Here is a 25,967-nt window from a genome sequence, read left to right on the forward strand (position 1 = left end):
ATGTGCCCTTCACAGTGCGGTTAGAAAGGTCTAACAGCATGCAACATCCCATAACACTGCATGCAGTACATTGCCACAAGCTGCATGTGTTAACAATCTTAGTGAAGCATACTTTTCACTGACTGTATGCTTCACTGTGTGCAAGGTAATGCATGAATAAGTGCAGTACAAGTGGGGGGGCCCACTTAAAATGTATGCAGGGGGGCCCAGTGGGTCTTAGTTGCACCCGTTTTAACATTACAGATCCACTTTAAACTAAAAGTTGTATACATACCTGTGGCTTCCTCCAGCCCCATCCAAATGGATCACTCCCACGCCACCATCCTCAGCCTTCTTCCTCTTCAGTACCGGGTCCTGTAACTTCGGCCAGTCGCAGTCAGTCTGATGCAAGGGAAGTGTGCTCTCTACATATCTCTCTGATGGCTGCCAGAGATACATAGAGGGTGCACGTCTCTTGCACAGACTGCCCGTGACTCGCCGAAGTTACGGGACCCGATACTGGACCAGCAGGCAGCGTAGGACGGTGGCGTGGGAGGGATCGGTGCCAATGGGGCTGGAGGAAGCCCCAGGTATGTATAAAACTTTTAGTTCAAAACGTCTCAAGTACACTTTAACCAGTACTTTTAGCAAATTTATCATAAAAGTGAAATGTACCTTAACCACTTAAGGACTGCAGTCATAAAACACCTTAAGGACCAGAGCCTTTTTTTCCATTCAGACCACTGCAGCTTTAACGGTTTATTGCTCGGTCATACAACCTACCATCTAAATGAATTTTACCTCCTTTTCTTGTCACTAATACAGCTTTCTTTTGGTGCTATTTGATTGCTGCTGCGATTTTTACTTTTTATTATATTCATCAAAAAAGACATGAATTTTGTCAAAAAAATGATTTTTTTTTACTTTCTGTGCTGACATTTTTCAAATAAAGTAACATTTCTGTATACATGCAGCACGAAAAATGTGGACAAACATGTTTTTGATTAAAAAAAAAAAACATTCAGCCTATATTTATTGGTTTGGGTAAAAGTTATAGCGTTTACAAACTATGATGCCAAAAGTGAATTTTCCCATTTTGAAGCATCTCTGACTTTTCTGACCACCTGTCATGTTTCATGAGGTGCTAAAATTCCAGGATGTTATGAATACCCATCAAATGACCCCATTTTGGAAAGAAGACATCCCAAAGTATTCACTGAGAGGCATGGTGAGTTTATAGAAGATTTTATTTTTTTGTCACAAGTTAGCGGAAAATGACACTTTGTGACAAAAAAAAGAAAGAAAAAAAAAGTTTCCATTTCTTCTAACTTGCGACAAAAAAAATGAAATCTGCCACGGACTCACTATGCTCCTCTCTGAATACCTTGAAGTGTCTACTTTCCAAAATGGGGTCATTTGTGGGGTGTGTTTACTGTCCTGGCATTTTGGGGGGTTGCTAAATTTTAAGCACCCCTGTAAAGCCTAAAGGTGCTCATTGGACTTTGGGCCCCTTAGCGCAGTTAGGCTGCAAAAAAGTGCCACACATGTGGTATTGCCGTACTCAGGAGAAGTAGTATAATGTGTTTTGGAGTGTATTTTTACACATACCCATGCTGGGTGGGAGAAATATCTCTGTAAATGACAATTTTTTGATTTTTTTTTACACACACATTGTCCATTTACACTCAACATCGGAAATTGATTTTAATTGTTTTTTTTTCACAAAGTGTCATTTTCCACTAACTTGTGACAAAAAGTAAAATCTTCTATGAACTCACCATACTCCTAATGGAATACCTTGGGGTGTCCTCTTTCTAAAATGGGGTCATTTGTGGGGTTCCTATACTGCCCTGGCATTTTAGGTGCCCTAAACCGTGAGGAGTAGTCTTGAAACCAAATGTCGCAAAATGACCTGTGAAATCCTAAAGGTACTCATTGGACTTTGGGCCCCTTAGCGCACTTAGGGTGCAAAAAAGTGCCACACATGTGGTACCGCTGTACTCAGGAGAAGTAGTATAATGTGTTTTGTGGTGTATTTTTACACATACCCATGCTGGGTGGAAGAAATATCTCTGTAAATGACAATTGTTTGATTTTTTTTACACACAATTGTCCATTTACAGAGAGATTTCTCCCACCCAGCATGGGTATGTGTAAAAATACACCCCAAAACACATTATACTACTTCTCCTGAGTACAGCGATATGACATGTGTAACACTTTTTTGCAGCCTAGGTGTGCGCTAAGGGGCCCAACATCCTATTCACAGGTCATTTTGAGGCATTTGTTTTCTACACTACTCCTCACGGTTTAGGGCCCCTAAAATGCCAGGGCAGTATAGGAACCCCACAAGTGACCCCATTTTAGAAAGAAGACACCCCAAGGTATTCCGTTAGGTGTATGGTGAGTTCATAGAAGCTTTTATTTTTTGTCACAAGTTAGTGAAAAATGAAACTTTGTGAAAAAACAATAAAAATCAATTTCCGCTAACTTTTGACAAAAAATAAAATCTTCTATGAACTCTTCATACACCTAACAGAATACCTTGGGGTGTCTTTTTTCTAAAAAGGGGTCACTTGTGGAGTTCCTATACTGCCCTGGCATTTTACGGGCCCAAAACCGTGAGTAGTCTGGAAACCAAATGTCTCAAAATGACTGTTCAGGGGTATAAGCATCTGCAAATTTTGATGACAGGTGGTCTATGAGGGGGCGAATTTTGTGGAACCGGTCATAAGCAGGGTGGCCTCTTAGATGACAGGTTGTATTGGGCCTGATCTGATGGATAGGAGTGCTAGGGGGGTGACAGGAGATGATTGATGGGTGTCTCAGGGGGTGGTTAGAGGGGAAAATAGATGCAATCAATGCACTGGGGAGGTGATCGGAAGGGGGTCTGACTGGGATCTGAGGGTTTGGCCAAGTGATCAGGAGCCCACACGGGGCAAATTAGGGCCTGATGTGATGGGTAGGTGTGCTAGAGGGTGACAGGTGGTGACAGGAGGTGATTGATGGGTGTCTCAAGGTGTGATTAGTGGGGGGAATAGATGCAAGCAATGCACTGACGAGGTGATCAGGGCTGGGGTCTGAGGGCATTCTGAGGGTGTTGGCGGGTGATTGGGTGCCATAGTGGCAGATAGGGGTCTAATCTGATGGGTAGCAGTGACAGGTGGTGACAGGGGGTGATTGATGGGTAATTAGTGGGTGTTTAGAGGAGAGAACAGATGTAAACAATGCACTTGGGAGGTGATCTGACGGCAGGTCTGCAGGCGATCTGATGGTGTGGTTGGGTGATCAGATTGCCCGCAAGGGGCAGGGAAGGGGCTGATTGATGGGTGGCAGTGACAGGGGGTGATTGATGGGTGGCAGTGACAGGGCGTGATTGATGGGTGATTGATAGGTGATTGACAGGTGATCAGTGGGTTATTACAGGAAAGAACAGATGTAAATAATGCACTGGCGAATTGATAAGGGGGGGTCTGAGGGCAATCTGAACATGTGGGCGGGTAATTGGGTGCCCGCAAGGGGCAGATTAGGGTCTAATCTGATGGGTAACAGTCACAGGTGGTGATAGGGGGTGATTGATGGGTAATTAGTGGGTGTTTAGAGGAGAGAACAGATGTAAACAGTGCACTTGGGAGGTGATCTGACGTCGGGTCTGCAGGCGATCTGATGGTGTGGGTGGATGATCAGATTGCCCGCAAGGGGCAGGTTAGGGGCTGATTGATGGGTGGCAGTGACAGGGGGTGATTGACAGGTGATTGACAGGTGATTGACAGGTGATCAGGGGGATAGATGCATACAGTACACAGGGGGGGGTGTCTGGGGAGAATCTAAGGGGTGGGGGGGGGGTGATCAGGAGTTCCTAGGGGGTATTTTAGGGACTAAAAAAATAGTGTTGACAGATAGTGACAGGGAGTGATTGATGGGTGATTAGGGGGGTGATTGGGTGCAAACAGTGGTCTGGGGGGTGGGCAGGGGGGGTCTAAAGGGGTGCTGTGGGCGATCAGGGGGCGGGGGGGGAGATCAGTGTGTTTGGGTGAAGACTAGGGTGGCTGTAGCCTGCCCTGGTGGTCCCTCGGACACTGGGACCACCAGGGCAGGAGGCAGCCTGTATAATACACTTTGTATACATTACAAAGCGTATTATACGATTGTATGGCGCCGATCATGGGGTTAACAACCCGCCGGCGCTTCCGAACGGCCGGCGGGTTGTCGCCGTGGGTGGGCGGAGCCTATTGCCTGCAGATGCGCCCGCATCACAGCACGCGATCCCCGGCAACACAGTGTCCCAGGACCCAACGCCAATGTGCAGTGGGCGGTCGGCAAGTGGTGAAAGCAAACCTGTGAGGATAAAGACAGGAAAGCGTTCAAAATCTGTGACTTACGCAATTAGAGAGGGAGGCCTCTCCCCCCCCCCCTTCATTGCTGTGTGCGGCCCCCCTTCACATTGGGTCCGCGCAGCTCCTCTTCCTGGTTTACGTGCACACAATGGCCACGCATGCGCAGTAGCTCGGGTACACTTTAAGATGATTGAAACAGATATTTACCTCCAGAGGCTTCCTCCATCTCCCTCCTCCTTGAGTCCTCCTGAAGCTCACTGCACTGCACATGCACAGTAGCATGGACCAACCTCTGGCTTCAACAGAGCAAGCAGGGTCCGTGCTACTGTGCATGCACAAGCCGTCTGCAAGGTCTTGTCTACAATTTTGCTGAGAGGAGAGCCCTGAAACAGGCCAATGGAGGAGAACAGGAAGCCTCTAGATTATCCAGAGGCTTCCTTCTATTGACCTGAGTGCCCATTTGGGGGACTATTTTTCCCTACAGGCACACTTTAAATTAAAGGGGAACTGAAGAGACAGGTATATGGAGGCTGCCATGTTTATTTCCTTTTAAGCAACACCAGTTGCCTAGCAGCCCTGCTGATCCTCTGCCTCTAATACTATTAGCCATTGCCCCTGAACAAGCATGCAGCAAATCAGGTGTTTCAGACTTTAAAGTCAGATCTGACAAGACTAACTGCATGCTTGTTTATGGTGTTATTCAGATACTACTGCAGAGAAATAGACCAGAAGGGCTGCCAGGCAACTGGTATTGATTAAAAGGAAATAAATATGGCAGCCTTCATATACCTCTTACTTCAGTTCCCCTTTAAGTAGGAGCTTCTCTGCGTATACCTGAATGTTTGAAGCTAACATAAACTCACTTACTCATCCCCTGTATCACCTTCTTAGCAATAAACGGTTCCAGAGTGCAGTAGGACTTCCTGTTGTACCCTAGAGTGCCCCCATACGGTCCAGCCTTTGCATGAGCAAGAGTCAGAGCCAGGAACGGGAGAGAGAACAGAGGTAAAGAATATCAGCATCTTACACATAGTGGACGTTAAACAAACATGAGGTTTCCTAAGAAGGTCAACTAGAGGTTTTTAACCCCTTTCCTGTCAGGGGCAACCCAGCCTGTGCTCTTGTGGCTTCTCATTACAGTAATTATGACTCAGCGATGCCCTTCAGCTGCAGTCCAGCGCTACTTACCTGTTAGTACACAGACCCATGCAGTCATTGGGGACACAGAGGTAGAGCAAGCTATGCCCTGTCTGCCAGCGCTATCTGTGCATGTAGCTGTGCTCTCACGGTTATACGTCCCTGGAAATACCCTGTTAGCTAGTCTCACCCAGACAGTGTATCCTCCATCACACGCATCAGTCCCAATTACACTACAGTGTTCAATACAAGCAGACAGGAGGATTTCAGTGAGTCTATGTGGAGGTGTTTATGTCTCATGTGCAAACGCATGTGGCTGGCATACATGCCCTAATAGGAGTACTTATGTCTAGCAGTTGTATGAAATGAAGAAGTGATATATAGATAGATAGATAGATAGATAGATAGATAGATAGATAGATAGATAGATAGATAGATAGATAGATAGATAGATATTATCCTGACGTGTATTGTAATATATGTTTAGCATATCGGAGATTAATATACTCCAACAACAGCAGCACAGCGTTGTGCTGGATGGAAAGAATACATTGTTACTTTTTTTTTCTTACAAACCAATGCGTCTATTCACCTAATAAACTATATTATTTAACTCTTTGATGTGCTAAAATGGATGATTGAGATTGCTAAATACTAGATGAAGACAGACAGAGATATGGATAAACATGCACTGTTTTAGCTGTTTGTTTTATAGTACAACGTATGTGGCATATTATGAAATATATACCATTTATGAGCTATGTTTTTGAAATATGTATGAATCAATAGAATAGCTAACTAGATAAGTGACAAATAAGATATAGAATAGACATGGACGGACGGACGGACGGACGGACGGACGGACGGACGGACAGACAGACAGACAGACAGATAGATAGATAGATAGATAGATAGATAGATAGATAGATAGATAGATAGATAGATAGATAGATAGATAGATAGATAGAATCCATTTACCTATACACTCACATGTATTACAGTAATATAATAAACCTAGTCTTAATTCAAATTGGGTTTACAGTAATTATAGAAATAGTTTCCTCTGATTTGAAATATGTATAAAAATTGTATTTTTTATTTCTAAATAAAATCTGTACAAAATGATCTGTGTAAATGTAACTTCACATGAGAGTATGAGTATGAGATTATGAGGTATACGATTATGAAGAGGTCACTAATACTCTTTTTTACCTGTATAATTATTTCCTTTTATCTACACTTTGCAAGGGAAAAGATGTAGGTAAAAAATACCTAGAAAAAATACAATACTGCACTATCATGGTTAGAAAATTCTAATATATGGACGAGTCCAATGCCAGCATGTCCGGATTCACAACGAAAACAGTGCAGATTAGACAGATGAGTCCTCAGATTAGCAGTAAAGACTAGAAATCCAGTAAAAGGAATATGTGGGTTTAAAGAAACTTAATTCGTGTGGGCTCTGAATAAGGAACGGATTCAATCAGACTGGGGAGATGTTTGGAAAGAGGAGAGTGAAGCGGAAGTAATTCAGAGCAGATTGACACCAGACCTAAAGATTTCTGTGCCAACATACCTGATCTTCTAGCCTCACACTGCGGAAAGGCGACAATAATGGGATATAAAATATAGGCAATATTTGTCTTTGGGATGAATGCAGCATTGGGCATTAGGAAATAGCCTATACCCCCAGACCCCTGCCCTTCCTGACCATCTTTCCCCTATCCAGGACCCCATGAGATTCTCATAGCCCAGAAGACCTTGGAGATCTCCAGGAAGCTCTTGAATCTTATATTGAACAACTATCTATATGTTAATGGAGATCTTGCTGATGGGGATATAGATGGGGCAGTGTGTAATTCTGCCTGTAAGTGCCCCCCAACCCCCCTCGGTTTGATGCCATGGTTACCCTGGCTGTCACTGACACTCAGTATGGCTCTGATGGCCCTGGATGACAAACTGGGCAGATTTTATCCGTACAATTTAATTCATGATTGTGGCCGGCACCACTCATCACCATCAATCAGAGAGGAGTCCAGTTGGCAGGTGTCAATCTCGCCCTGTCTTATTTGGATGAAGTCAGTCCATATTTAATCCAATTACAAGGGTCAAAGCATCAGTGTAAATCCCCTTGTTGGAACCCTCGAAGATTTTAAAGTAAAAAATCAGTAAGATCACACGGATGGACTGATGGGGGGGGGGGGGGGGGGGGTCTGAATAGCCCATGTTAGATTATACAGCAGATTTCTATAAAAAGAGTTATTCCATCCTGGACTGTGTGCAAATGAAATATCTTGTTATTTTGCTAAAGGAGAGTGGAGCTTAATGATGGGGTGGGATGGGGGGGGGGGGCGATGGAAAGGGGGGGGGGGGCTTTTCCGCTCTATGCGCTTTCAAATACAATTGTAGATCGAAGTTGGGCTTGTCAAGTTGAGCCAAAGTGCATTTTTAACATCCAGGACGTGACTGTCGACTTTCTGCGGATTGCCTCCAATCACCCCCGGGGAATCCAGCTAATGTCTCCGTCTAGAGCCAGGACTGGGATGAGAGAGAGGGAGAGAGAGGAGAGCACACATCAGGCATGGGACACAGCCACCATTATTATTATTAACATATACTGGGGAGGGGGCAGTGCGACTCGGGCACAGAGGAGCTGCCTCTAGCAGCACAGCAAACACACATCACAAAGTAATAACAACAACAAATAATAATAATAAGTTAATAAAAACTGAGCTAGTTTGTATTAATATTATTTTATTATTTAGATCGAAGTCCATTCTAACTATCTACGGTGGCACAGGTAGACCAAAAAATGGCCAGACCTAAGGTTGTAGTAGCCGGATAAACTATGTATGGAGAGCACCATGTGTAGTATTTGCTTTGTATGTTTATGATGCATAACTAAACTAGGCAATACATAACATTGTTAAATAACCTCGGTATATGTGTGCATGTGTGTGTGTGTGTGTGTGTGTGTGTGTGTGTGTGTGTGTGTGTGTGTGTGTGTGTGTGTGTGTGTGTGTGTGTGTGTGTGTGTGTGTGTGTGTGTGTGTGTGTGTGTGTGTGTGTGTGTGTGTGTGTGTGACGCTGTGTGTGTGTGTGTGTGTGTGTGTGTGTGTGTGTGTGTGTGTGTGTGTGTGTGTGTGTGTGTATTTGTTTTGTGTTGTGTGTCTGCGGTGTGTGTGTGTTTGTGGTGTGTGTGTATGTTTGTGGTTTCTGGTGTGTGTGTGTGTGTGTGTGTTTGTGGTGTGTGTGTATGTTTGTGGTTTCTGGTGTGTGTGTGTGTGTGTGTGTGTGTTTGTGGTGTGTGTGTATGTTTGTGGTTTCTGGTGTGTGTGTGTGTGTGTTTGTGGTGTGTGTGTATGTTTGTGGTTTCTGGTGTGTGTGTGTTTGTGGTGTGTGTGTATGTTTGTGGTTTCTGGTGTGTGGTGTGTGTGGTGTGTGTGTGTGTGTGTGGTGTGTGTGTGTTTTGTGTTGTGTTATGTGTCTGCGGTGTGTGTGTTTGTGGTATGTGTGTCTGCGGTGTGTGGTGTGTATGTGTTGTGAGTGTGTGATTGAGAGGGGGGGGGATTTTAGATATTTGTATGCACTGGGTTCAGCTAGTGTTCCCAGCCATCCCGAACGATATGACAATAGTATGTGTGTAGCTATAGATGCAGTGCAGCCCTATCCCCATACAGGTGGCTGCACGCGTATTGATGCGCCCAGGTGAGGCAGGAGCAGCACTTACCTCTGAGGCTGGATGGACAGGCGGCCTGGCCGGGCTGGTGTTGCAGGGAGGGTGGCTGGTGAGAAGACACTTCTCTGGGGCTCTGCAGTCTGTGCGCTGCCACAGTAAACAAATTGTCTTGATGCGCTTATTATTATTGCTCAGATTCTGCTTGGATAGAGAATTAAAGCTCATTATTACAGTGTGTGTGCTGAGAATTGCTCAGTCTATGTGAACACATGGGCTCAGGGCATCCTTCAAAACTTCACATCGCTAACTCACTCCAAACAGTCATCAGACATGTCCAACACGTCCAGATCTGCTCCTGCCTTACAGCAGCCTCCACTGGGGCGACACAGCCTGGTGATCACTCAGCAGCCTCCACTGGGGCGACACAGCCTGATGATCAGCAGCGGCCTCCACTGGGGCTACACTGCCGGATGATCAGCAGCAGCCTCCACTGGGGCGACACAGCCTGATGATCAGCAGCAGCCTCCACTGGGGCGACACAGCCTGATGATCAGCAGCAGCCTCCACTGGGGCGACACAGCCATATGATCATTGCCGGATACTAGCAGTGTGCAGGTAGCATGTCTGTACAGAGGACAGCAGCGCTATTACTGCCTGCAAGACACCTATAATTATTCTTTATCTATGGTTATATTTCTGCTACAAATGTTATGATATAGTTTGTATGGAATAAAAAGGTCTTATCGCATTATATGATTACATCTTGTTTATACCCACATGGTACGTTATAAATACAGTATCCTAAATTCTATACATTATACCAGCACCACATACATATATGACATAATAATTATTTTACCGACTGTATAGATAGCATAAAGTACACTAGTATAGCATAGCATAAAATAGCATAAACGACATTATGATGGAATAATTATTATACATCAAATACTATAGTCAAATATATATATTAGATAGATAGATAGATAGATAGATAGATAGATAGATAGATAGATAGATAGATAGATAGATAGATAGATAGATAGATAGATAGATAGAGATAGAGATAGATAGACCTTTTTCTTAAAAAGTATTTTCATATTTATTTTACATCCAAATTAAAATATCTCATGTTATAACCACACCAAAGGCATTTTTGTTTGGCTGAGCAGTAAATGTACGTTGTAAGTATGTAATGAGGATTGTAGCGATGTCACGCTATATATATATATATATATATATATATATATATATATATATATATATATATATATATATATATATATATATATATATATATATTTGGTAATATACATAGCAGGATTATGTTTCACCTATTTTATACAGTTACTTTACAGTGTGATTGTTATGTTACATTGTATCATGTGTGCAAAATGTACGGTATATGAATTATTTCCTGGCTTCTTCAGACTGCAGGGAGACTGCTGGTGACTTGCAGTGCAGGTGATATACCTGAGAGGGTTGAATTTTGCTTGGTCTATGCACTGATTACACTATTACAATACACAGTACAGGAAGTTTTACAACTCTAGGGTTACTATAGTGCAAACTATTTACTATTCCTTGAAAAGATGATGCTACCCAATGGAGAGGAATGAGTTTGTCCATCTGTGCTCAAGAAATGTCATTTCACCGACCTATGCTATTTAGTGCCCTACAAAACATATTCTGGGGGAGCAGTGGGTGTTGTGTGGGGGAGCTATGCTACCTACACCACCTAAAATATCAGTTGGTGCATTTACTACTCCAGGCAACTATCAGTCATATCAGTCATATAAAACGGAATATTACATTTATCTGTAGCATTTCTAAACACTGGGTGTTCAACTCAGTTTTTAGTAGCTATGATATCGATGTATAGTGTGTGTGTGTGTGGGGGGGGGGGGGGGGGCAAAAGTTGCTACATTTGCTAATATAAAGAAGGGGGAAAGTGAAGGTGTGATAGAGACAGGAGAATCAGAGAGGTGATGGGGGACAATAGGAGGGGGGGGGGGGGGAAGAGAGAGGAGAGGTAGAGGGAAGGGGGGAGATAGGCAGTGAAGGGGTCGCTGAGACAGGCAAAGGAGAAAAAGAGAGTACATGGGGGGCAAGAGAGAAAGACAAGAGTGAAGAGTAAATAAATAATGAGCAAGAGGGGCACAGAGTGGGAGGGGTCGTAATATTATCAGTGCGGTTTAAACTTTATTGACTCTATATAACTATATTGATTCGTGTATGCATTCTTCACTTGCACCTTTATTTTGTACCCCAGTATATTTAGATTAAAGTCCATTCTAACTATCTACGGTGGCACAGGTAGACCAAAAAAATGACCAGAACTATGGTTGTAATAGCTGGATAAACTATGAATGGAGGGCCCCATGTGTAGTCTTTGCTTTGTATGTTTATGATGCATAGCTAAGCTAGGCAATTCATGATATTAACAAGTAACCTTGGCGTTTGAATTATACATCATTGTATACGCTGTTCATAAAATATATACAGAGAGAGAAAGTGAGAATGTGTGAGAGTGAGTGAGTGAGTGTGTGTGTGTGTGTGTGTGTGTGATGTGAGTTTGTTGAATGTGTGCACATGTGTGGTGTGTGTGCCTGTGGTGTGTGTGTTTGTGGTGTGTGTGTGTTAGTGTGTGTGGTGTGAGTGTGTGTGTGTGCCTGTGGTGTGTGTGTTTGTGGTGTGTGCGTGTGTTTTTGGTTTGTGTAGGCGTGGTGTGTGTGTGTGTGTGTGTGTGTGTGTGTGTGTTTGTGGTGTGTGTGTGTTAGTGTGTGTGTGTGTGTGTGTGTGTGTGTGTGTGTGTGTGTGTGTGTGTGTGTGTATGCGTGCGGTGGTGTGTGTTATACAATGTGTGTGTGTGTGTGTGTGTGTGTGTGTGTGTGTGTGTGTGTGTGTGTGTGTGTGTGTGTGTGTGTGTGTGTGTGTGTGTGTGTGTGTGTGTGTGTGTGTGTGTGTGTGTGTGTGTGTGTGTGTGTGTGTGTGTGTGTGTGTGTGTGTGTGTGTGTGTGTGTGTGTGTGTGTGTATATATATATATCAGTGTACACAGTGGCAGCAGCCTGCCTTCACGCCTGATCAGCCCCTGGAGAGGGCACAGTTTGGAGAGAGGGGGACGGAGCACCTGGTCCTGACTCCGGATCCATCTTGTGTTATTGACAGCCAGATAAGCAGCCGGGAGCCGTGGTGTTTCCAGCGCTTCCTTCAAGAACCCTGCTGGGTTGCAGAGATCCCGAGTGCCTTAATGGCAGCAGCTCCTAATAATCAGTAGAACACCTTTGTGACAGCTTTTTCCCAGGCTGCCCTTTTAAGCCAGTGAAATATTAGCCACCAGCTTCCTGAGAAACCTGCCGGAGCACTGTTGCACCTCTACTGTGTAATGTGAGCAAATAAGCAAGGCTGCCCCATCACTAAGTGACACAGGCCAGCCTGACAACACCGAGGGGACAGCTCAGCCACCTATACACATGTATGTGTTTCTTCTACAAGTCTGCCGCACTCCAAATTAGCTTGCAAAAAGAGAACTGCTTAGCTAACAGGCATAAGAGAAACATGGATTATGTAATCTAGAAAATAAAGTAAATTGTAAATATAAATGTATAGACAGTTTGCCTGACCAAAGATCACAGAGGAGAGAGGAAGGAAGAGAGAGATTGTTTTTAAATGGCAGAAAAGTTGGTAAGAACTTTAAATAGAAGTAGTTTAAAAGAAATATCAGGATAGAATCTAATAAAATAGATCAGATAGATAGATAGATAGATAGATAGATAGATAGATAGATAGATAGATAGATAGATAGATAGATAGATAGATAGATAGATAGATAGATTAGATAGATAGATAGATCAGAGGGATATATCAGATAGGAAGATAGATAGATAGATATAGATAGATAGATAGATAGATAGATAGATAGATAGATAGATAGATAGATAGATAGATAGATAGATTAGATAGATAGATAGATAGATCAGAGGGATATATCAGATAGGAAGATAGATAGATAGATAGATAGATAGATAGATAGATAGATAATTGATTTATGACACAGATATATAGTTTGTGTAAGAAACATTTGCTTAGTTATGGACATTCCTCTTCTATATATGATGCACCCCCAGATTCCCCCCCCTCCCATGTCTAGAGGGTGTCACATATTAGGCATGGGGCAGCAGGGTAGAGATGGTCACTGTTACACCTGCAGGCCATGCTAGAGCCCCATATTAAGTGTGTCAGCTGACAGACAGGACTGCAGGAGGCAGGTAAGTGTGTGTCACACGCCAGGCTGGGAGGTCATGTTTGCAGAGTCATTAGTGGAAGTGACACAAATAGCTCCAGATGTGAGAAGCGCAGCCCAGCTGCTGCCTCTGTGTGCTGTATCTGTGCAATCAGTGTGTGACCAGTGTGTGCTGTATCTGTGCAATCAGTGTGTGACCAGTCTGTGCTGTATCTGTGCAATCAGTGTGTGACCAGTGTGTGCTGTATCTGTGCAATCAGTGTGTGACCAGTCTGTGCTGTATCTGTGCAATCAGTGTGTGAGCATTGTGTGCTGTATCTGTGCACAGTGTGTGACCAGTGTGTGCTGTATCTGTGCAGTCAGTGTGTTACCAGTGTGTGCTGTATCTGTGCAATCAGTGTACGACCAGTCTGTGCTGTATCTGTGCAATCAGTGCGTGACCAGCGTATGCTGGATCTGTGCAATCTGTGTGTGACCATTGTGTGCTGTATCTGTGCACAGTGTGTGACCAGTGTGTGCTGTATCTGTGCAGTCAGTGTGTTACCAGTGTGTGCTGTATCTGTGCAATCAGTGTGTGAGCATTGTGTGCTGTATCTGTGCAATCAGTGTGTGACCAGTGTGTGCTGTATCTGTGCAATCAGTGTGTGACCAGTCTGTGCTGTATCTGTGCAATCAGTGTGTGACCAGTGTGTGCTGTATCTGTGCAATCAGTGTGTGACCAGTCTGTGCTGTATCTGTGCAATCAGTGTGTGAGCATTGTGTGCTGTATCTGTGCACAGTGTGTGACCAGTGTGTGCTGTATCTGTGCAGTCAGTGTGTTACCAGTGTGTGCTGTATCTGTGCAATCAGTGTACGACCAGTCTGTGCTGTATCTGTGCAATCAGTGCGTGACCAGCGTATGCTGGATCTGTGCAATCTGTGTGTGACCATTGTGTGCTGTATCTGTGCACAGTGTGTGACCAGTGTGTGCTGTATCTGTGCAGTCAGTGTGTTACCAGTGTGTGCTGTATCTGTGCAATCAGTGTGTGAGCATTGTGTGCTGTATCTGTGCAATCAGTGTGTTACCAGTGTGTGCTGTATCTGTGCAATCAGTGTGTGACCAGTGTGTGCTGTATCTGTGCAGTCATTGTGTTACCAGTGTGTGCTGTATCTGTGCAATCAGTGTGTGACCAGTCTGTGCTGTATCTGTGCAATCAGTGCGTGACCAGCGTATGCTGGATCTGTGCAATCTGTGTGTGACCATTGTGTGCTGTATCTGTGCAATCAGTGTGTGACCATTGTGTGCTGTATCTGTGCAATCAGTGTGTGACCAGTGTGTGCTGTATCTGTGCAGTCAGTGTGTGACCAGTGTGTGATGTATCTGTGCAGTCAGTGTGTGACCAGTGTGTGCTGTATCTGTGCAATCAGTGTGTGACCAATGTGCTGCATCTGGGCATTCAGTGTGTAAGCATTGTGTGCTGTATCTGTGCAGTCAGTGTGTGAGTGACCAGTGTGTGCTGTGTCTGTGCAGTCAGTGGGTTACCAGTGTGTGCTGTATCTGTGCAATCAGTGTGTGAGCATTGTGTGCTGTATCTGTGCAATCAGTGTGTTACCAGTGTGTGCTGTATCTGTGCAATCAGTGTGTGACCAGTGTGTGCTGTATCTGTGCAGTCATTGTGTTACCAGTGTGTGCTGTATCTGTGCAATCAGTGTGTGACCAGTGTGTGCTGTATCTGTGCAATCAGTGCGTGACCAGCGTATCCTGGATCTGTGCAATCTGTGTGTGACCATTGTGTGCTGTATCTGTGCAATCAGTGTGTGACCAGTGTGTGCTGTATCTGTGCAGTCAGTGTGTGACCAGTGTGTGATGTATCTGTGCAGTCAGTGTGTGACCAGTGTGTGCTGTATCTGTGCAATCAGTGTGTGACCAATGTGCTGTATCTGTGCATTCAGTGTGTGAGCATTGTGTGCTGTATCTGTGCAGTCAGTGTGTGAGTGACCAGTGTGTGCTGTATCTGTGCCATCAGTGTGTGACCAGTGTGAGCTGTATCTGTGCAATCAGTGTGTGACCACTGCGTGCTGTATCTGTGCAATCGGTGTGTGACCAGCGTATGCTGTATCTGTGCAATCTGTTTGTGACCATTGTGTGCTGTATCTGTGCAGTCAGTGTGTGACCAGTGTGTGATGTATCTGTGCAATCAGTGTGAGACCAGTGTGTGCTGTATCTGTGCAACCAGTGTTTGCTGTATTTGTGCAATCAGTGTTTAACCAATGTGTGCTGTATCTGTGCAATCAGTGTGTGACCAATGTATGGTGTATCTGTGCAATCAGTGTGTGACCAGTGTGTGCTGTATCTGTGCAATCAGCGTGTGACCAATGTGTGCTGTATCTGTGCAGTCAGTGTGTGACCAGTGTGTGGTGTATCTGTGCAATCAGTGTGTGACCAGTGTGTGCTGTATCTGTGCAATCAGTGTGTGACCAGTGTGTGTTATATCTGTGCAATCAGTGTGTGACCAATGTATGGTGTATCTGTGCAATCAGTGTGAGACCAGTGTGTGCTGTATTTGTGCAATCAGTGTGTGACCAGTGTATGGTGTATCTGTGGAATCAGTGTGTGACCAGTGTGTGCTGTATTTGTGCAATCAGTGTGTGACCAGTGTATGGTGTATCTGTGGAATCAGTGTGAGACCAGTGTGTGCTGTATTTGTGCAATCAGTGTGTGACCAGTGTATGGTGTATCTGTGGAATCAGTGTGTGACCAGTGTGTGCTGTATTTGTGCAATCAGTGTGTGACCAGTGTATGGTGTATCTGTGGAATCAGTGTGTGACCAGTGTATGGTGTATCTGTGTAATCAGTGTGTGACCAACGTGTGATGTATCTGTGCAATCAGTTTGTGACCAGTGTGTGTTGTATCTGTGCAATCATTGTGTGACCAGTGTGCTGTATCTAAGCAAACAATGTGTGTCCAATGTATCTGTGCAATCAGTGTTTGACCAGTGTGCTGTATCTGTGCAATCAGTGTGTGACTAGAGTGTGCTGTATCTGTGCAGCCAGTGTGTGACCAGTGTATCTGTGCAATCAGTGTGTGACCAATGTGTGCTATATCTGTGCAATCAATGTGCGACCAGTTTGTGCTGTATTTGTGCAATCAGTGTGCGACCCGTGGTACTCTATCTATGCAATCAGCGTGAAACCAATGTGTGCTCCCTTCTAAACTTCTATCTGGACATTCTAGATTTTCTAAATTAAGAGTGCTCAGGAGGACATGCGTACATACATACATAAATAAATACATACATACATACATGTGTGTTAAAGAATTTGTCCATCTATTTCCATAAAAGTAATGTAGTCTATATTTCATATTTTAAAATAACTGCAAAACCCATGATAAAACTCACACGAAAAACAAAATAATAATAATAATAATAATACCTGGCATGACTTGCCACTTTTCCTGTCACTACCTCCAGGTCCAGGCCTGGCTTGTCTCTCTCCCAGCTAGGACACAGGCAACTTCTGCCCCGTGACGTCAGAGGCGCGCTTCAGCCAATCAAGTCTCAGCTAGCCCTGATATTAAGGGAAAGTTATAGGCTAGGCGCACACCTCCTTCTATTCCCCCCTTGTCACTGACATTTAAACTGTGTGGCAGATTCTTATGTAGAAATTGGAGATCAAACCTGCCAGTTTTCGCTTATCAAGGAAAGTCAGGCGCTGGAATAGACAGATCCTGGGAAGTGGAGGCTGAGCAGCTGCAACAGGTAAGAACTCGGAGATAAATACTATAGTTAGTACACACATCTCCTAGGGAGCTAGTGCTGTGCTGTAAGTTGTAGAATAATTTTAGGAGTGCTAGAATATTTCTGTGCTGCTAATGAGTTAGTATTAGTACTGTCACAGTATTGTTGTAACAACTGCTTTACAGGTAGGGGATTAAATGACCTTTAGTTTAGCTATAAAGCATGTGTGTGTTTTCAGGGAACTATGTCATGCCTCAGTCTGGCTTCTCACAGTAGAAAGCTAAGCATTCCACCTGCATAGCTGAGAGAGTCTGAAACCCTCACCCTGTGTGATTTGATCCCTATTTCGGAAGACCTAATAATTAGCGATTTGCACCGGTTAAGAGTACAGGGAATTAAGTTACAGTAAGCTGGTCACACCCTCCTCTCCTCCTGATGGGGCAGCGCTGAAGCTTACTTAAGGAAATTGATTTTCAAACAAAATAAAAATGCCACCGCTTTCTACTTTTTCTGGCTGAAAACTGACGCTAATAACAACAAACAAGCAGACAAAAATGGCACTACGGTAGGGAAACTTTCTGAAGACAAAAATATACACAAGACTTACAGCGTATTTAAAAAAGAAGAAATAATCTATATATATAACTAAAATATTAACTGCAGTCTCTAAAAAAACAGGAAAGTACGTTTTCACCACTGTGTACAAATGACTATATATATATATATAAATATATATACATACATACATACATATATATATATATATATATATATATATATATATATACACTCACACTTTGTGCGTGGGACAGCAGATTGCTCCGGAGGATTTTTCATGAGAAATAGCATTTTGCTCGGGGTCCCTCCTCTCTAATTAGAGATGTTTATTGGAAATGATGTTTATCCAGCTGTGATACAGTGAGAAAAAACTGTGGCATAATTACCTCAACCAGATAGGCTTTTCATATGCATATCAGTGTGATCCAACCATTTGGTATGGGATATCATAGAATAAACTCCAGTCGGCGCAGACTTGATGATGCGAAATTAAACCCGCGCTACGCGGAAACGGCTCCAAAAGAAATAAACCGTTATTTACCGTTTTTGCGACTTCTCTGGGTCGCAAGTGATCCGCAGCGCGCTACTCAGCCGCGCCGCAACACCGACCGAGCCGCGCGCATCTACAGATGTCAGGAGGGACAAGCTGCTTGATAAATTGGCCTCTAATTGAAAATATATCATGGAAGCAGCGGTAGTCCAGATATGAAGGTTGGAGCGCTTCTTCTGATCTGCAGCCTGGGATCTCCAGTCGCTAATAAAACTCACATTGAGCTGCTTAGACACTTGATTAACAGGCAGATTAAAAGAGTTACAAGACTATCTGAACAGATTGCATTAATCAATAGCATGTCTAATCAGCGTGAGATGGCCTTTTTTTTCCTGAAGCCAACCCCAATTCCGCCTGTTTTGTGTGTATGTGTATATATATATATATATATATACCTGTTCATGTGTGCTACACATTACAGATATATAGATGATATATATACACACAATATACACGTGTAAGCGGGATGTACATACGCATATTAATGTAAGACAGATAATGCGAACTCACTGCTGTATATTCAGTATATGAGCATGTAGAGATTGATGAGCACGGATGGAATTATGTTATTATGTTACTTGGATATATATATATATATATATATATATATATATATATATATATATATATATATATATATATATATATATATATATATATATATATATATATATATATATATGTTATCCAGGAGCCCGTGCGTGTTATTGTTTACAAAAGCGGGTGCATTTCCATTTAACTCAATGTCCTGGTTACTACAGGACTCGAGCAGCGCCTCGTGTACACACACAGTCATTGGTTATCCTAGAGGCAAAAGCATTGCAGTCTAACACGTCAGAATTGGTGCTTCTCTCTAGGTTCAAAGTGATGTGGACAAGGGGACTTTAAGCATTTTTCTGGGTATTAAAAAAGGTGACTTGGAGAACAGATATTAATCCAAGGAGACATGCATAGCACTGCAAGATCCACTTTCACACTAAACACACACCAAAAACCTAAATTACTCCAAGCCTCTTCCCACTCGCTGATAATAAAAAAAACTTAGTATGCATATATAATTACGAGGAAGGCTACCGTGCCACACAACAGGCTGCATACACTGCACTTACTGCAACTTTCCAAAAGACAAGCATTGTTTGAGAAAAAAATGATAAACAAAAAAGAAAACGCCTTTGACGGATTCTAAACAGCACAGCAAACTGTACTAAAGGCAACTGTAGACTCAACAGAACGATTAAACCATAAATATGTATCAAACGGATTTAATCAAAACGTTTCCAGATTTATTAGAATCACTTCAGTAAACAATGTGGAACAATATGTTTTTAACTATTAATACTGAATATTAAAAGGATAGGTAAATAGGAAATGATGGTTCACTTCTATGAGTAGTTTAGATTGATATGGAGTCTCATTAGGAATGCTATAGGTAGATCCTCCTACAAACGACTGAAGACTTTTGAGGGAAGGAAACTTTGTGACCTTGGCCGCTGTTTATTTTACGCCCAACTAGCCCTCTGCTACAGTAACACCTTTAGATGTTTGCCTAGGCAGTATTAGTAATTTTATATGGCCCCAGAAACACAAAATCCAAGGTCTAAATGAAAAGATACAGTTGAGACCCTAAAGCACTCACCTTTTCTGAATGTTACTGACACAGCCCAGCCTCCGTGAAATATGACGTCACCCGTATTTATTAACCCCCTCCCTTCATCATTTTCTTAACTAAAACTTTTCTTTCTCCTGTTTTTTTTTTCCCTTTTGGGAGGATACACAAAGCCCAGCCTGCCCTAGGGAGAAATAGGAGTACGATTCAAGCGAAGGCATTAGTTGGTGTTAATCCCAACAGTTGCTAATTGAGAGGTGGTTTGAAGGGGAAGGAGAGGGGGGTAACTTTAAATTTGCCTGGGAAATTGGACTGGATCTATAACACAAAGAGACAGACAAAGTGAGTTACGGCATTTTCTGGGCTGAGTTTTGCAAGGAACTCATCCATCACTAGAAGAACTTGTATCTTAAAAAAAATCCTAATATAATAAGAAGGTCTCTCACTAGAAGACGTTTGACACAACTTTCAGGTGGACAGAACTCATCTTCCGCCGATGGATGGCGCTGTCATGTCATTAGTGACAATTAACCATCATCGCTGAGGGACCACTGTGCAGAATTGGTCCCTCTCCTTCACAACAGTTACTGCAGAGCCACATGTGGTCTCTCTGAGCTACAACGTTTCTGGAGGCAAGCTCTCTTCAGGCCATGTAATTGATTATCATCATTATTACAAGCTAATTAAAAAAAGGCTTTCCTCATAGTTACCTAGGTTGAAAGACACGTGTCCATTATGTGTACCCCACGGCCATGGAACATGTATGGGTTGGTCAAAGGAGAGCTATATGTACTCCACTATAAGACACTTAACAGTATCCCTTTGGTACCCCAGCGCATAGATGAATGGAATATAAACAGAAGTCAAACATATCTGTATTATGGCAGTTTTGAGTAGCAAGACAAATAAAGTTTTCAGTTTAGTGGCAAATGTATAAACAAAACAGGAATCTTTATTTGTGAAGGAAATTATGTGATATGCTGGGACTTGAAATCTCCCAGAAGCTAAAGTTCCACTGGGCTGCTGAGGGGTGGATGGGTGCAGACATAGATAAGAAGATAAAATATAGGTCGATATAGATAGATAGATAGATAGATAGATAGATAGATAGATAGATAGATAGATAGATAGATAGATAGATAGATAGATAGACAGATGACTGATCAATAGAGATAGGAATTAAGTTTATCTACATATGGAAAAAAATGATGGCTGGAATTATGGTCTGTTGACATCTAGATGGTCATACTGACATATCTATAGGTGGATGGAAATGGCACAGATTTGATGACTCGATATATTTCCATGGTCATGCAGACACAGACATTGGCTCAGTTATTTTGTGATAGTGCTACTTGTCGGATAGACTTGACTAAGGTTGGGATATTATTTATCCATAGACATATAGACTGGAAGGCAAACTGGATCAGGTTGGGCTGGGACATGTTCATAGAAATTGCTAGGGGTGATAGATATGCAAAGATAGATAGATAGATAGATAGATAGATAGATAGATAGATAGATAGATGGGTAGCTGGTCTGGCCTGTGATAATATTCATGGTTGGGGTAAACAACAAAAGATAAAAAAGTAATGGGGGGGGGGGTATCATAGCATAAATTTAGGGAAATAGATAGACAGATAAATAGACAGACATTTGTTGAAGCTAGCCACCTATATTTGCATAGGCAAACACACAAACACACTTTTGGGGGGTTATAGATTAATACGAAGACAGAGAGTGGTATTTATACTTGATAGATGATAGATAGATAGATAGATAGATAGATAGATAGATAGATAGATAGATAGATAGACATTGGGCTGGGTTTGGCCTGTTAAAATACAGTTGTTGTGGTTTAGCCAGGTAAATAGAGAGAGAGAGAGAGAGAGAGAGAGAGAGAGAGAGAGAGAGAGATGCAGATATACCATCAGTCATTGGATTAGGATTGGCCTGTTATAATTTTCATGGAGATATCTTGGTTGAGGGGTTATTACAAATGTGTTGTTGACCATATGGATATAGCTAGATAGAGAGACAGGAAGGCAAACTGGATCAGGTTGGCCTGTGACATGTTAATAGAAATTGCTAGGGGTAATAGAGATACATGGGTAGGTAGATAGATAGATAGATAGACAGACAGACAGACAGACAGACAGACAGACAGACAGACAGACAGACAGACAGACAGACAGACAGACAGATAGATAGATAGATAGATAGATAGATAGATAGATAGATAGATAGATAGATAGATAGATAGATAGATAGATAGATAGATAGATAGATAGATAGATAGATAGATAGATAGATTGATACATAGACATTGGTTGAAGACAGACATTGGTTGGAGATTGCCTGCTTTATTGGTGTAGGCCAACACACATTTCTGGGGTTAATAGATTGATCAAAAGACAGACAGACAGATGTATACAGTACACAGTCATTGGTCGTAACTGGCTTTATGTCTGCATAGACAGACAGACATTGGTGGGAGATAGATAGATAGATAGATAGATAGATAGATAGATAGATAGATAGATAGATAGATAGATGTGGGGCACTGGGTGTAGCAGGCATTTTGGTGGTACAAGTCCCCCCTCTCAGCTCACTATTGGGGGCTGAGCTGTTGCTCGGCCTGGGATGAGGGGTGGCAGGGCATTTGCATAGAGGCTGTGCTGTGGGGCCCGGGTAGAGCAGCGGCCTGGAGAGGCGGTGTGCTCAGTGCTGTGTGTAGGCCGGGAGGGAATGACAGGCAGCCAGCTCATTATCCAGCTCCTATTGAGGCGTCCTTTCACTAGCATGCAAACTCTCTGGCAGAGTCGTTTGTCTCCCCATTGTACTTTATTGAAGAATGCAATGCCTGTCAGTCCCCTCATTCACTGTCCAGATACTTTATTGATGAGCTGTGACTTTTAACACTTTCACATGTCAAGAAAAGTCAAGTGTATACATCTAATACTTTATTTTCCCCGCTGCCCGCTCAAATACCACTTTTCTACTGTCTACATTCTTTCTTTTTTTCCATCTCTTTCTCAATTGTATTTTAGTCATCACCCCCCCCCCCCCCCCTTTCAGAACTTGTGAAATTAACAATTAAGTCAACCAGTGATCAAGCTGGTAGTTTAAATGTAACCTTAAAACTAGCGCCCAGGGGTGGCTTTGGAGTGTACTGAGGTGTGTATTAATAGTGCAGCACTCGACAAATGTACATTATAGTGTGTGGTCACAACAGTGCAGACCCTCACTGACTCCCCCTTCATTCCCTGACACACTCAACAAGCCCACCAGAGACACAGACAGCTCCAGACAGTCACAGAAAAATCTATTATAATAATAACACCAAAGAATAAACACACGCAGACACATTTGTTATCCCACATATGCAATGCATGTTTCTGGCATAATGATGCAAAGGTTTTATAATAATAAATACATACGTCATATCCCTGCAGTGTCACCACATGTCTTATATCTCTTATTATTTGTGCTATCGACATATATACATATATATTTAATAATATTAGTTTTGTCTGTCAAGTATTATCATGTATCGTGTACAATTACATGCATATATAGGCCATACATGGCTTTAATAAAATAAAATAAAAAACACACACATAGATGAAACACACCACAAGCACACATAAACCACACAAAAAATACAATAATAGACACACACGACACACATACATAAAACACACACACACACACACACAGCGTCACACACACACACAGCGTCACACACACACACACACACACACACACACACACACACACACACACACACACACACACACACACACACACACACACACACACACACACACACACTAACACATAAATATACATAATACACTCACAGAGACACACAAGACACACACATACATAAAAACACACATATCACATACACACACACACACAACATACACACACACACACCACAAACATACACACACCACAAACATACACACACACCACAAAAACACACACCACAAAAACACACACACACACACCACGCACACACGCACCAGGCCTGGTAGCAGGAAACCTGAGCAATCCCTTGTTTAACCTAATACACTCACAGAGACACACAAGACACACACATACATAAAAACACACATATCACATACACACACACACACAACATACACACACACACACCACAAACATACACACACCACAAACATACACACACACCACAAAAACACACACCACAAAAACACACACACACACACACACCACGCACACACGCACCAGGCCTGGTAGCAGGAAACCTGAGCAATCCCTTGTTTAACCTGATTGCCCCCTAACTAAACAGGTTCCTAACGAGCCATCTCTATACATTACCGTCCCATCATCTCTATAGATTACTTCCATTACCTGCAGGCAAAAGACTTCTCCTCCTGTTGACTGGGAGCATCTGCCATATAAAAAAGTAAAATTGACTCTTAATTTGATGGTGCCTTTGATAGTCAGAAAAAGGAGCACAGTCAACAAAGACACGTGGTGGAAGTTTGTAAATGTTTGCCAAAGAGGGAGAGAAGGACACTTGAGGCAATTTTCTCAAGAGTGCTCAAGACACCGAAGTGAATGGCGAGTTTTCCTCCTTGTTGTCTCTGAGTGAGTCTTCAGGTTTTGTATTCTGTTAAAAAAAAAAGTTGGTAGATGGCCCGGGGCCATTCACAGCTTACAAAGCGCCTGTCTTACAAATATTTATGCTGTTTACATGTGAATGATATTTAGCTTATCCCTATTGTTTTATGGGGCCTTTTGGAGGAAAATGCAAATCGCCTCCGACTCACTCACAGAATGGCTTTTCACAACAAAAAATGCTGCTTACAAGGAAAAATTATTTCATTCCCGTTGTGAGCATTACACAATTAGCAGGGGGGCAGTGATGGCATGGCTAAAATTCTGAAGTTGTCCTTCTAGTGCCTATCCACTGCCACAAAACAATAAATAAACAAAACAAAACAAGAAAACATAAACACAAACCAGCAAAAAAAAAATAACAACAAAAAAACAACATGAAGATCAAGAAAAAAAAAACAAATCTAAAAATACAGTCCAGTGATGCCTTAAACAATTAAAATAAGCAATAAAAAAAGTAAAAATAAGATAAATCCAATAGTCAAATCTTGAACCAGCTTCAAAACTGGTGTGAGTGAGACAAACACATACTTATAGCAGAAAAAAAAGAAACACTACTCAAGATTAACAACGAAAAAAAAATCCATGCAGTAGGGAGAAGGGAGAGAGAGAGAAAAAAATCAGCTGTATTCATATTCAGTAGCAAGAGCCAATGGAGCCAGGCTCTGTGGGTGAGCAGCCAATAGGCAGTGGCAGGGCTACCCCAGTGCTTTGCATAAAGCAATATTTTGTGTGTGGAGAAGGCTGTTTCATTTGCATGTCTGGAGTGATTAGTGGGTTTGAAAGCAAGCCCAAGAACGGGCTCATTTCCCGCTCTGCTGGAGAAGCAGGAGGAAGTGTTTTTACTGGGAGATGATGACAGAGGTCAGCCTTTGCTAATGGGCCAGTGAAGAACAGTGGAGGCGAGGCACAAGAAGCCAGTACACACACATTAATACACTTGAACCATCACCAATCAGCATAGGTGTGCACTGTGGCTGTGTACTGCACTCCCTCTCTGTCTCTCTCTCTCTCTCCTGCACTCTCCCTCTCTCTCACTCTCTCACCCTCTCACCTCTCTCTCTCTCTCTCTCTCCTGCACCCACTGACAGCCCAGTTTACTGTCAATCTCTGTCTCCTCCTCAGAAGCCAGCCACATCGAGCCTCGGTGCCTGGGAACAAACAGCTTCATTTCCTGGTCAATAAACAGAAATCAAGGCACATCTTTGATCATTAAGCCAGTTTCAGCCTAATTTATCCAGCGGAGTCTGACAGCCTAGGATGCCTCTTAAAGGTGGGTAAGAGCAGCGCTTGATGGGCACACTTGATGGGCAGCTCTGAGGAGCACACGTGTGGGCACACTACTGGATCACACTTCTCTGCACACTATTTGGTCACACGTGGTGGCACACTACTTTCTCAGTCTTGTGGGCATGCTGCATGATCGTCCTTCTGAGCTGAGGAATGTGTTTTTTGGGGGGCATCTGCCCCATGTTGCTCTGTGCTGAGGATTTGTGGTGGACCA

The 25,967-nt window shown here is 42.9% G+C and overlaps 1 protein-coding gene and 1 long non-coding RNA gene across 10 annotated transcripts in view; one reads left to right on the forward strand and one right to left on the reverse strand.

Moving 5' to 3' along the window:
* Positions 1-6,573: 6,573 nt before the first annotated feature.
* Positions 6,574-24,884, reverse strand: LOC137538361 (uncharacterized). 3 transcript variants are annotated; one of them, XR_011024760.1, is made up of 3 exons: positions 24,194-24,884; positions 9,184-9,330; positions 6,574-7,991 (listed from the first exon to the last, which is right to left on the reverse strand). It is a non-coding gene; the product is annotated as an uncharacterized lncRNA (long non-coding RNA). The 3 variants fall into 3 exon arrangements; XR_011024762.1 differs by having other exon boundaries at positions 9,184-9,333; XR_011024761.1 differs by lacking the exon at positions 24,194-24,884 and adding an exon at positions 16,792-17,016.
* The window catches only part of PAX6 (paired box 6), a 63,601-nt gene continuing 54,605 nt past the window's right edge, over positions 16,972-25,967 (forward strand). For 4 of the 7 annotated variants that reach the window (XM_068260471.1, XM_068260476.1, XM_068260475.1 and 1 more), the window contains exon 1: positions 25,434-25,736. The gene's annotated coding sequence lies outside the window, so the exon portion shown is untranslated. The other 3 variants (XM_068260473.1, XM_068260472.1, XM_068260474.1) reach the window with 3 other exon arrangements.

Source organism: Hyperolius riggenbachi, chromosome 11 (assembly GCF_040937935.1).
Source record: "Hyperolius riggenbachi isolate aHypRig1 chromosome 11, aHypRig1.pri, whole genome shotgun sequence".
Taxonomy (NCBI): domain Eukaryota; kingdom Metazoa; phylum Chordata; class Amphibia; order Anura; family Hyperoliidae; genus Hyperolius; species Hyperolius riggenbachi.